Source organism: Eschrichtius robustus, chromosome 9 (assembly GCF_028021215.1).
Source record: "Eschrichtius robustus isolate mEscRob2 chromosome 9, mEscRob2.pri, whole genome shotgun sequence".
NCBI lineage: Eukaryota > Metazoa > Chordata > Mammalia > Artiodactyla > Eschrichtiidae > Eschrichtius > Eschrichtius robustus.
Genome location: NC_090832.1, coordinates 80,929,680 through 80,943,564, shown reverse-complemented (window position 1 = coordinate 80,943,564; position 13,885 = coordinate 80,929,680).

The following is a 13,885-nucleotide window of genomic DNA, read 5'->3' as shown; positions in this document are numbered from 1 at the left end:
CAGGCAGCACCTTCATTATATTAATCCAGGCTGAGCTATGCTGACCTGGACCGCTACTTGGAGATGCCCAAATCTGTAAGGTAGTCATAACAGTCCCTGCACTTGTAATAATTTTCTTTATAGCTGTACCCGTTATGATTGCAGGCTTTGAAAACTGACTTGGGCCACTAATAACTCAGACACCTGAAGTAGCATTTCCCCCAATAAATCATATAAACTTTTGACTACTTCCCCCATCATTCTTACTCCTACTCATATCACCATTAGTAGAAGCTGGTTCTGGTACCAGTGGAACCGTGCATTCAGCTCTAGCCTGCAATCTGGCCCATGCAGGAGCCTCTGTCGACCTAACTGTTTTCTCCTTACATTTAGCAGGTGTCTCCTCAATTCTTGGTATTATTACTTTTATTACTATAGTCTTTAATACAAAACCAGCAGTCATATCCCAATACCAAACGCCATTATTTGTTTAATCTTCCCCAACTATAGCCATATTACTATAGTTACCAATCTCAGTCCAAGCAGCCAGAATTGCCATGCTGTTGAGAGATAGAAATCTAAACACTACTTTCTTTGACCCTGCAGGAGGAGACCGAATCCTATACCAACACCTATTTTGATACTTTGCTCACCCTGAAGTCTGTATTCATGGCCTAACAGGGTTTGTTATAAACTCACATATCATTACATACTATTTAGGACAAAAATTGCCCTTCAGCTATCTGGGAATAGTATGAGTCATGTCCACTGGTTTTTTAGGAGTTCTCTTGTGGGCCCATCATATGTTTACCATAGGGATAGCTGTGGACTCAGGAGCATACTTTGCATCAGCTACCGTAATTACTTCTATCCCTACAGGAGTAAAAGTATCTAGCTGATTAGCAACTCTTTATTTAATTTTTCTTTTTCTTTTCTTTTTCTTTTTTTTTTTTTGGCTGAGTTGGGTCTTGGTTGCTGCACATGGGCTTTCTCTGGTTGCGGTGAGCGGCAGCGACTCTTCGTTGCGGTGTGCGGCCCTTTCACTGCAGTGGCTTCTCTTGTTGCAGAGCACGGCCTCTAGGCGCGTGGGCTTCAGTAGTTGTGGCTTGCGGGCTCTAGAGGGCAGGCTCAGTAGTTGTGGCACACGGGCTTTTTGCTCCGCGGCATGTGGAATCTTCCCAGACAAGGGCTCGAACCCGTGTCCCCTGCATTGGCAGGCGAATTCTTAACCACTGCGTCACCAGGGAAGTCCCTGGTTAGCAACTGTTCACGGAGGTAATACTATATGACCTCCCACTATATTATGAGTTTTAGGCTTTAGTTTTTCTTTTTACAGTAGGTGGTTTGACAGGAATCATCTTAGCCAACTCATCCCCAGACATTGTCCTCCAGGATACATACTATGTAGTAGCACACTTCCATGACCTAATGTCCATGGGAGCAGCCTTCACTATTATAGGAGGCTTCCTACACTGATTCCCACTATTCTCAGGTTATACAGTTAACTCAGCATGAGCAAAAATTCACTTCACAAGTATATTTGTAGTAGTAAATATGACTTCCTGCAGCACTTTCGTGGCCTCTCAGGATGTCACTACGTTAGACTGAGTACCCTGAGGCACACACAACATGAAATATTTTGTCTTTAGGCTCATTCATCTCAGTAGCAGCAGTAATGCTAATAATCTTCATACTTTGAAAAGCATTTGTGTCTAAACAAGAAGTCTTAGCAGTGGAAATTGCTACTCCTAACCGAGAATGGTTACACGGATGTCCTCCACCATATCCTATGTTTCAAGATCCTACCTATGTAAATGTAAAATAAGGAAGGACTCAAGTCCTTTTCAACCAGTTTCAAGCCAACACCATAACAATTATGTCTTCCTCAATAAATGAGATAAAAGTAAAAAGTGATGTAGCTTTGTCAAAGTTAAATGATACGCTAAAATCCTGTATATCACTAAGGCATATCAATTTCATCTAGGCTCTCAAGATACAACATCACCGATTATGGAAGAACTTTTACATTTTCTTCATCACACATTAATAGTGATTTTTAAAATAAGTTCTCTAGTCCTCTATATCATTTCACTAATATTGACATCTAAACTCATATGCATACAATAGATGCACAGGTAGAGAAAATGTGAACAATTTACTAGCTATTATTGTAATCTTAATTGCCCTATCATCATTGTGAATCCTTTACATGATACATGAAATCAATAACTCTTCCCAAACCATAAAAAACTATGGGTCAGTAATGATACTGAAGCTACAAATACACAGATTATGAAGATTTAAATGTTGACTCCTCTGTAATCCCCACATCAGAGCTAAAACCAGGAGAATAATGACTAATAGAAGTCAACAACTGAGTAGTTAGGGATAGTCATTGAATATTAGTTTCATCTGAAATTCTTGTACACTCCGGAGTTGTTCCTTCTCAGGCCTAAAAAGAGCTGCTATCCCAGGACGCCTAACTTAAAGAATCCTAATATCAACAGGACCAGGCCTATGTTGTGGACAAGAGAGCTCGTTTTCCTGAGTTCAAAGACAGGACAGAGGGATATGGCTGAGATATGGGGTGAATCTGGAGCCCATGGGGATGCACTCTCCGAGCTCCAGTATAGGAATGGGGCCTCTAGGGTCCCAGGCCAACCACCACGCCCTCTCGAGCAGGATCTGGACAACATTCCCTGTCAGTGATGAGGCAGCCCTAGCACTTGTCACGCCCCGATGTCGTGTCCTATGTGGGCCCCATGCTCTTGGGACCACACCCCACACTCTGCAGGTCCATGCTACAGGGTCCTTCATGCCTCAGGAGTAGAGACCACACAGCAAGCAGTTCCCTCCCCAACCAGCAGGAGGAGGGGAGGAGAGCAGGGGCACCAGGGGAATCTCACTCAGACAACAACACCCCAGCGGTGCCAGCGGGGACAGTGATGGTGCAGATGAGGCACAGACCAAGAGATGGGACCAGAGGACCCAAAAGGCAGCTGGTCAGGTCCTGGCTCACCTGCACCCCGGACACCTTTGTCCCACATACACCCCCTTCCTCATACACCCTCTCCTTAAATGCAGATTCTTCAGATGCAAACAGGCAGAGCTTCAGACTGAAAGTCAGCTCTTCCAAAATGACCCGTCAGCAAACACTGCAGGATTCCACTCCAGTGGGTGCCCTGGAGTCGACAACTCAGGGACTGAAGTGGATATCGGTGCCAGGGGCAGTGGGAGGGAATGGGGAATGAGACTTTCATGGTTGTGGAATTTTGGTTTTGCAAGATGAAAAGTTCTAGGGATGGTGGTGATGGCTCCACGAGAAAGTGAATATATCTGATGCCTCAGAAACGTGCACTTAAAATGGTGATGATGGTAAAGGGTATGTGACGTGTGTTTTACTTCACTTAAAATAAATTCTTAAAATAATGTCTTGTTAATTGAGATTCCATTTCGACTCCCCTTCATCACAAATGTCGGAGGCCCAGACACAGTCCCCTACCTTAGGGGCCATCACGGTACCCTCACAGAGCACGTGGGAGACCATTCTTAGGGGGGGCTAGTCTGTGCTCACCTGACCTCTGTCCAGGGGGACCCAGGCTGTGGTGACCCCCATAGATTAGACATATGATATGCTATAGTATTAATATGATACCACCAAGTGTTGTCACTCACCGGAACACAGAGCAGCAACCCACTCAAACATGCCTGACCTCATATGATTGTGACAAGATTAAGAGAAGAAAAGGAACCACAGGTTAATCAGGACAACACCCTTAATGCAGAGGTTGGAAATCTCAAAGGGGACAGGACACACTGCAGGCAAAGAGCGCATATGTGGTCTCCCCATACATGTGATCCTGACCCATGCAAGTATGGTGAGACCCACACAGTCCCCGCACCCTATACCTGGGGCCACACATCCACACTCACCAGGGTGACCCACCTCCCCAGACCCCTCCACCTGGGTCACATGTCCACAGTCCCAGGGTGACCTCACCTCCCCAGACCCTGCACCTGGGGTCACACGTCCCCTTGGTCAGGACACCATGGCTCTGCAGGGGGCTCCCCCAATGTGGAAACAAGCTGGGTGCCTGCGACCTCCTGGGATGGGAAAAAGTGTCAGGTGGGTCTCCTTTCCCCACACTTGTCCCAGAGGAGTCCTCCTCTTCTCACTTTGGTTCTGTGTGATTTTAACTGTTTTTAAAGCTTTCATACTAGACTTGAACACTCGACCCTGGTGCTGGCATGCTCAGTCCTTTCTCGTCTCACTTACACGTTGAGAAAACCCACAGGACAGCAGGGCTGAAAGCCGAGGGGCAGCTCTGGACTCTGCTGAGTAGGGACGGTAGACTGGAGGGAGAGCTCAGCAGCAGCCTCAGCTGTCACCCATCGGCCTTTTGCCCGATCTGCGTGCCCTGCAATCAATTCACCAGCTAAACCTGCTTCCCTATGCACCATGCACGTGCTGGTAAATTGGAATTATTGCCAGGTAGTCCTCCTGAGGATTCTCCATGAGCCGCAGGGAAGGTGAACCTTGCAGGGATTAAGACTAAGGCCCCGACCATAGCACTGACCCTTGGGAGGACCAGGTCACCACACTCAGAAGAGAGGCTGTTACGTAGACAAGCCCACCTCAGCTCCAGACCCCAGACATCTAAGCACTGACATTCAGATGCAGGCACGGAGCTTCCCAGTACTGAGGCCAGGCCGGGTCTCTACCCAGGTCCCCATAGCCCTAGCGTACACAGAACATGGTCAGGTCTAAATCTTCTTATTATAGACAACACATGGTCAGCTCTAAACATAATCAGTAGACAGGACATGCAGAGCTCTAAATCTACCATGTAGACACAACTTGATCATGTTTAAACTAGCTTAGGGCTGATCTCATAGGAGGTACAGATCACACACATGGGTCTCTCATCTTTGGACACCCACATCAGGAAACTGAACAAAATCTTTGTCATTAAACATTTCAACAGGCAAAACAGAAATGTTCCCAATTTCTCTGGTCACCTGATGGTCAATATCCACGGGCGAGCCACGAACTTCTTAGAGTGCAGCCCGGTCTGCTGCCAGGACAGACAAGAAGTGGCCTGATTCCAGCCTCCCAGGTTTCCAGAAGGAGGCGGCCACACTGGAAGCCCAGGCAGAAGAGTCCTGTATGGTCCGGGCCGGGAGATCCGGTCTGTCCATTCGGCTGGCCGATCCCGGGCGGGGCGCTCAGGGCCGCTGAGAGCCCTGCACTCAGGTCCTGCTTCCCTGCAGCGTGTGCGTGTGCGTGTGTGTGTGTGTGTGTGTGTGTAGAGGGGGCGGTGGCTGACGGCTCCCATGGCTCCCGTCCCGGGCACCGCGCTATCTTCGAGGGGAGGCACGGGGAGAGGTAGGGGCACAGAAGCCGTTGGAGAGGAGAACCCACCGCAGAACTCCTTGCACACTGGCTCGCCCCACCCGGAGACCCGCCTGCCCATCGTGGGCCGCATGTCACCCCCCAGCCCCCCACCCCCGAGGGCAGGGTGCCTGCTCTTTCAACAGCACAGGGTCTCACATGAAGGAGACACAATGGGGACTGTCACCCCCCCCCACTCCTGATGCTGTGTTTGGGGAGAATGAACCCCCTTGACTGGGCGATGGGACCCTGTGTGGAAAGAGGTGGCGGCCCCATCCAAGTCGGGGCCTGGCTGAGAGATGGGAACACAGGAGCCAAGTGCAGGGCCTGGAGGCCAGGCCAACAGGAGGGGCACCCCCAGCCTTGGCCGGGCTCTCCAACGGTGACATTGTTGCTTTAGGGGACCCGGGGCAGGCGACTGAATGTAATGGGAGTCTAAACTGGACCCTGAATGGGGCTTAAAGAAGGTGTGAAGGATGTTACTGAGACAGTGACAGTCATTGGAAGACAAACTCCGTGTCAGGATATCCTGCTCCATCCATTTAAATCCCTGAGATCTGTGACCTTTACGTGGCTACGCAGGATTGTTAGAGCAGCTGCGTGCGGATATATCTGGGGCACAATTCAGTCTGCAACCAACTTGCAAGTGGTCCCAGCAAACACACAGGTGTGCGCACAGGCAGGCACAGCACACACACAAACATATGCATGTGCACAGCACAAATATATTCACACACTAGCATGTGAACACACATGCACCCATATGCCCATGCACACACTAATGTGTGCAAGTGCACATACCTATGCACATGCACAGCATATGTATGCAAACAGGCACATGCACACGCATAGCACACACACAGGGAATAAAGTGAATCCGTAAAGCATTGATTCCTGAACACAAGTGAAGCTGACATGTATTTTTCCCTTTTCTTAGCCTTGATGTTTTCCACAACAAAAAGTTTAGAAAAAAGTTAATGGCAAATGACTTTTGATTCATAGGACTTTCTGATGTTATTCCACAAATATTATGACAGGAGAAATGAATGTAGATATTACATGTGTCCACTAATGGATGAATGGAGAAGAAAAACACGGTCCATCAATACAAGGGGATGCTATTCAACCTAAAAAGGAAGGCAATTCTGACACAGGCTGCAGCAGGGATGAACCTTGAGGGCATTATGCTCAGTGATGTAAGCTAGACACAAAAAAACAAACAGTGCTTGATCCACTCATACAAGGCCCCTAGAGTGTCGGAAACATAGAGACATAAAGTAGGATGTTGAGTGCCAGGGGCTGAGGGAGGGACAATGGGGAGTGAGTGTTTAATGGGGACTGTTTCAATTTTGCAAGATGAAAAAGCTCTGGAGGATGATGGCGGTCAGGTTTGCACAACAGTGTGAATTACTTCTTGACCCTGAAATGTGCACTTAAAAATGGCTAAGATAGTAAATTTTATGTTCTGTATATCTGACCACAATTTTTAAAACTTTTTAGAAAACAACAGGAAATAGTCCATGAATACCACAAGATGCACAACTTCACAAACAACAGAGGGATTAAAGCCATAAGAAAAATACTGTGCATACACCTACCAGAATGGCAGACATGAAAGACATAGTATCAAATATCAGCAGGATGTGGAGCAATGGAAAGCCTGGTCCGCAACGGGGGGATGCAACCACTTCTGAAGCAATCGGGCCTCAGATAGCGAAGTCCGTGCACAGAGACCCACAGTGCTCCTCCCAGTTGAACACAAACCCACCAGCCCTGCAGCAGGACACACGGACATGGGCTCGCAGCCACAGGAGCCAAACCTGAAAGAACCTGAAGGCCATCACAGACGGATGCAGAAATGAACCATGCACGCTCCTATGAAGGAATATTCCACAGCAATGGAGTACATTTTGTTTAAAGGTAGTAAAACTATAAAAATTATTTTTTTTAAAAAAACTATATTTACAAGCTGAAAGAATCTATAATTCTGGCACCTAGGGATTGTCGAATGCTCCTAAAAATAGATTGCTGTGGAAATGTTTATGATAGGGAAATTGACATATTCTCTAGGAGGGACGGGGTGAATGGGCCTGCTACATTTTCTACATTGAAGACATATACAGGTTTTGATGTTACTTCTGTTAAATCAAGTGGGGCTTCATTGGATTTCTGCTACTGCGGAGATAATCAAATTCTGGGTAGGGGTCAGGAGAAAATTAGTCATAGGTGTTCTTGTGTAATAATTACCGTTGAAAGTGTAAATGATCCATTTATCAGTAAGACTGAGAATAGAATAACTGCTACATTACTTCATATGAGATGATTGTCTGTGCTATTGTTCCTAGAGCTCCAGTGAGTGAGTATTTTGAATGTGAAGTTTATCCAGATCTGAGGATGGAATAAATGGCTAGGTGTGATATGGCTAATATAAATAATATGCCTACATTTATATTAATTAGTGGATAAGATATGGGAAGAGGAATTCATGTTGTGAGAGCCAGGGTTAAGGCTAGCATTGGGGCAATAATATATAAATTGATGATGTTGATGGACATAGTGGTTCTTTAATAAGTAATTTGAATGCCTCAGCAATGGGTTGTAATCATCCAAGGGGGCTGATGATTTTTGGCCCTTTCTGGATTTGTATATAGCCTAGGATTTTCCATTTAGTTAATATGAGGAATGCTATGGTGAATTAAATTGGGTAATTTGTGAAAGAATGTTGATTATAAACATATTCTTAGGAAGAGGACTTGAACCAGTGCAGAAAAAGTTTCAGTTTTACATAATTACCGGGCTCTGCCAGCGTAACGAACCCTGTTCTACAGTAGGGTATGTATAAATTAATTGAATGTAGATTATATCATCATTTAGTTTGAAGACATTTTGTAAAGTAAGCCGTATTGCTCTTGTCCTTTCTTTCATACTGGAAGAAATCTGCAATAGACAGAAACCAACCAGGATGACTCCAGTCTGAACTCAGATCACGTGAGAGTTTAATCGTTGAACAAACAGACAATTAAGAGCAGTTATACCGTTGAAATGTCGTGATCCAGCATCAAGGTCATAAACCATATTGCCCATATGAACTCCAGAATACAATTACACTGTTATCCCTAGTAAAACTTGTTCCATTGATCAGTGTTTTAGAAGAACAGGTGATAAAGCATTTTGACTAGCTGGCCTAAATTTTAATCTCTCAGAAGTGGTTTTATTCTCCAAAAAATAAATGGCGCACGGGCTCAAGGCACACCGGCTTCAGTAGTTGTGGCGTGCAGACTCAGTAGTTGTGGCCCACTGGCTTAGTTGTTCCGTGGCACGTGAGATCTTCCTGGACCGGGGAGCGAACCGGGTCCCCTGCATTGGCAGGCGAATTCTTAATCACTGCATCACCAGGGAAGTCCCAGAATCGCAGTCTCCCTTTTAATATACCTTAAGCCCAAAGAATCCATGGAAAATGGTTACAGAAAATAAGACAATAAAATATTGTAAGGACTATAACAGAAGGATATAGTACACAGTTCATATAGACACATCCCAAGCAGTTACAAAGTATATTAAAAGGGAGGCTGCAATTTTAAAAGGATAAGAAAAATTATACCCACAAACTCCCAATCTTTCCTGAAACGTTGCAATCTGAAACCCTATTGTAGGAAGCAGAAGATTCCGGGAGACATTCTACAAATGAAGGACTCCAAACCCTGTGGTTGGATAAGGAATTCTGGAAGGAAGGTATCCTCACCCAAGGAGAGCAGGTTCCTATACTTCTCTAACATCACATCCCTGTACAATTCCCATTGATCTTGGTCCAGGCATTCTCACTCCTCTTGAGAGAAATCTATGGCCACATCCTGGAATGTCAGCAGTCCCTGAAATTAAAAGTACACATGGCATGTGGCCACGGGAAGAGTTCATAGTGTGACCCAAGAAGAAAACAGCAAGTTAAGAGAACTGCTTTTAATTTAGAAGAGTGTCTTCAATTATCCACTAATATATATATATATATATATATATATATATATATATATATATATATATATATATATATATATATATATATGTATGTATATATATATATATATATATATATATGTATATATATATATATTTACAAAGTAACTTTCTCTACCTTATTTCTAACTACAAGAAAAGAGTATGGCATGTGATCCACAAAACCAGTATAGAGACTATACTTGTCTGGAAAAGAAATGATAAAATGATGGTTTCAACACAGGCATATGCATTTTTGAGTGTTTTATTTATATCAAACTGGATAAAATGTGTGTATTTCTCATAGAGAAAAGACCTGTCGAGGTAGAAATGTACCTTTCAACTATTCATGGGTACACAAGTACACTGGGGAGATTGTAAAAGTGCAGATTGTGATTCAGTAGGTCCGGTGGGCCTGAGTTCTATTTTTTTAACAAGCTCATTTTTAACTAGTGATGCCACAGTCTCTGATTCATTAACCACAACTGTGAATATCAGAGACATAATTAGAAAGGTAAAAATTCATATTTAATTTTGAACTTAAAGTGTTTTATGGATTTTACACCTTTAATAGAATAGTGAGCACAGCAGCAACAATCATTTGTGAATATTTACTATAGAATGTGTATCTTTCTAACTTTTTCGTGTAGGATTCCAGGAAAAAGGCCTGGGCTGCGGCCACAGTGGGCGTGGCCCCCAGGCCGGGCCGCCCCTCCAGGACCCCCGACGGGGCCCTGCGCTCCTGTCGGCTCCCTCCCCCGCCGCCCCGCTCCCTCCCGGAAGGCCTCGGGGCAGAGCGGTCCCACCCACTGCGCGCTGAACAGAGCCCGCGTTTCCTCAGAGCTGGAACTCCCGGCTCGGGCGGGGTCTCTTCCCTCCGCCGTCACGGAACTGCCCCGGAGCCCGAGGGGAGGGCGACCTCACTGAGGCTGCCGGCTCTGGAGGTGCCCCGGCGGCCGAAGCCGTGACAGTCGCGGGGACGGCGGGCCGGGTAAGTGGGCGCCGACCCTCCGCCTGGTCCGGTGCCCGGGCGGCAGCACAAGACCAGCTTCTGAGGGGCAGGGGTTCGCTGCCACCCGCCGCTGCTGTGCAGAAAGAACGGCCTCCAGCGTCTGGTCCCCGGGAACTTCGGTCCCTCCCCTCGCCCCTGCCCTCGGCCTGGCTCGCGAGGCCTGGTGGGCGTGGGGAGGGGGTCGGCCTGAGCGTTCTGAGGGGAAACGGGGCAAGGGAGGCGCAGGGTCCGGCTGCAGCGTCAGCGCCCCTCCTCCCGACTGCGGGGAAAGCGGCTGAAAACTCCCCCCGAGGCGCGCAGGCCCCTTATTCAGCCGAGTCCCTCTGCGCTCCTTCCTCCCTGAGCTAAAGTACCGGGGGGAGGGGACAGGGCAGGGAACTGGCGCAGGTAATGGGGAACATCAAAAGGTGATTGTTAACTGAGGAAAACCAGCTCTCCCAAGGTGAGGAATGCGGCGCTTTTCTTTGCATGGGCTCACTGAAATCCTTCCTTTGATATGCACCTCAGCTCTCTGGGGCCTGCATTTTGTATTTGCATATCCTGAGTGCCTCAGGGCCCGCCGGCTCACATTGGAGGGCAGCAAGTGCTGAAGACTGTGACATCCTTTGTTTACTGATAGGGCAAGAAATATTCCATTTCCCACAGGCTTGAGGGGCAGACAGTGAAAAAAAGTCGGAGAATCTCACTCGGCATGTACTTTGGTTTACATATAGACAATATTTATACTTAACTGTGCTAATAGAGGTTCTCAAGTCCAATCAACTTGTACTACTGCCCTCTATGTGCCAATTTCATCAATATCATAAGATAAATGCTTACAGAATTGACTTAATCCATTTAAATAGGATAATGATTTTTAAAGGAAACATAATAGAAATATAACAACAAAACCTTTACCACTAAAGGCTGGGTCTGGAACAAGCTAAATAAATGTTCCATTGTTAAAATATTGAAAGATGTAGTCAATAGAAATATCAACAAAAATGACAAATAATAAGGGTAGCAGAATGTTGAAATGTTCTATCTTTATCATTAAAGTGGCAGAAAATCATTTATTAGTAGGCACTGGGGGCAGAAGATGCCTGATTTTATACCTTTGTCATATTTGTGCAGTTGTTTCAACAAGTAACTTAAAGACAAAATGGAAAAACAAGGAGGTTTGTGCCTGAGATCATGTTGCTGTGAAACCAGGGATGGCCACCTTGTGCCAGGTGAGTTAAGTTTACCTGGCAGGTAGACCGCAGAGCTCCTGGGAAGCAAGGGTTGGAATTTTTCTGCTGGGTGCCCCTTAGGTTCTGTGACTTGGCTGACTGACTGTGAGTCATGTTTCGGGAAAGACCTGATCACAGGAAAAGGGTGGGAATAGAGTGCTTTGGGGAGCAGCTAACAACATTCATCACAGCTCACGGCCTGAATGAATTTTAAAGAAACAGGAAAACAAATGCTTCTTATGGAATCAGAGAATGTGAGGGCTGGACAATCCCAGAAAATGAGGAACACCCATCCCATTTTCCAGATGACAAAACAGAGGTCCAGCAAGGTGAAATCCCTCACCCAAGTTGCACCCGTCTCTCCTCCCCACTACGTGGTTCATGAAAGCAGGACTCTTCCTGTCTTGATCACTGCTGAACCCCAAAAAGGGCCAGGCATCTAGCAGCTGCTCCAAAAATTTGGGTTGACTGTGGGAACAATGCTATTTCTTTCTTTCTCACTCTTATTCAGGATTGTGCCAAGTACTCCCCAGGTTGCAATGTAATTCGATAAATGTAAATATTAATTGAGTTTTGTTGTGATGAGGACTTAGGCTTTGAAGGTAACAGACTTGGTTCAGATCTTGGTTCTGCCACTCCATAGCTGTTTGGCTTTGGGAAAATTACTAAACCTCTCTGAGACTATTTCCTCCTTTGTAAAGTGGGGATAAATCTATCTGAGCCAGCAGAGCACCTGCATGAGAGATGTGCACTAAATATTGCTCTTTCTCACTCTCCTACGCCATCTCTCTGTTCTTCCCAGAGAAGCTGTACAGAAGGATATAGTACTTTTTTAAAATAGTTAACTAATTATTTAATTAATTTGTTCTTGGCTGCGTTGGGTCTTCATTGCTATGCACAGGCTTTCTCTAGTTGCGGCAAGCGGGGGCTACTCTTTGTTGCGGTGCGCGGGCTTCTCATTGCGGTGGCTTCTCTTGCTGCGCTTGTTGTGGAGCACCGGTTCTAGGCGCGCGGGCTTCAGTAGTTGTGGTCTGCAGGCTCAGTAGTTGTGGCCCATGGGCGTAGCTGCTCCGCGGCATGTGGGATCTTCCCTGACCAGGGCTCGAACCCATGTCCCCTGCCTTGGCAGGCAGATTCTTTACCACTGCGCCACCAGGGAAGTCCGATATAGTACTTTTTAAAGAGGGGTTTGAATTTATTTCAGATTGTGTACATTTTTCTTGTAGAAAAGATTATTCCACTATAGAAACATAAACACGCAAAACCACTCCAAATGCAGTATTCTATGGTTTAGATATCATCAGTCACATTTTATAAGTAATTGGGCAAATGCCAAAGCACTAGGTACTGGGGCGTAAGAAGACTCAAATCTGGGGTGACCCCACCCCAATTTCAAGAGCAGGGTGTGCTTTTCAAACCCATGTTTCATCTGGTCTTTGTTTCTCATCCATCTTCTGTGTCTGCCTTTCTCAAGAAGGCTCAGATCCTCGGCTTTCACACCCTCCCGGCTGGCTGTGCCCCAGCTCCCGGCCTGGAACCTCTGCGTGCCTGGGTGTGCCTGCTCCCCCTGTGCATCACCAGCTTTGCCAGGAAGCTGCTGTATCGTGCACTGCTTGCTGTACCCAGAGTACCTGGACCCTTCTGGTACATGAAGTGCACCCTCCTCACCATGTGTGCAGCCCATCCCCTTACCTTATATCCTGCCTCTAAGCCAGGCTTGGGGGTGAATACAGTGTGCATTCAGCTGTGTGAGGTGCTGGGATCAAAGTGAAGTTCCCAATTTTTGAAGTGGCAGGCTTGAGGGGCACACAGTGATTTAAAGTCGGGTCACCTGACTTAAGGGGGGGACTGATTGATTTAAAGCCAAGGCAGCTGACTTAAAGCCTGCATCCCTCAGCTGCAGGACGAGACCAACTTTGGCGGTGCACGGGTTCGCTCCAAGCCAGCACTGCTGTTCAGGAAGAGATTCCAGTAGCGCCTTAGTGCAGGGGGACTTGTTCCGTTGTCTTGCTCCTGCCCTCAGAGGGGGGCCACCTGCTCTTCTGGAGAATCAGGGAGGGGGAAGTGCAGAGTCCCGGCTGGAGTTGCGGCACCGCTTGTCTGATGGCAGGGAAAGGGGGACAGGGCTGTGTAGTGTCCTGGGGCTGGACTCACCAGGTCGACTCAGCCTCTCAGCCTCCTAACCTCCCCCCCCCCCACACACTCCACAAGAGTTTCCAATAATATGTAATTGTGCCTTAGGTTCTCGGTCTTCAAACTCATCCCCAGGCTCCCAGGTCCCTTGATTCAGCCAATCCCTCT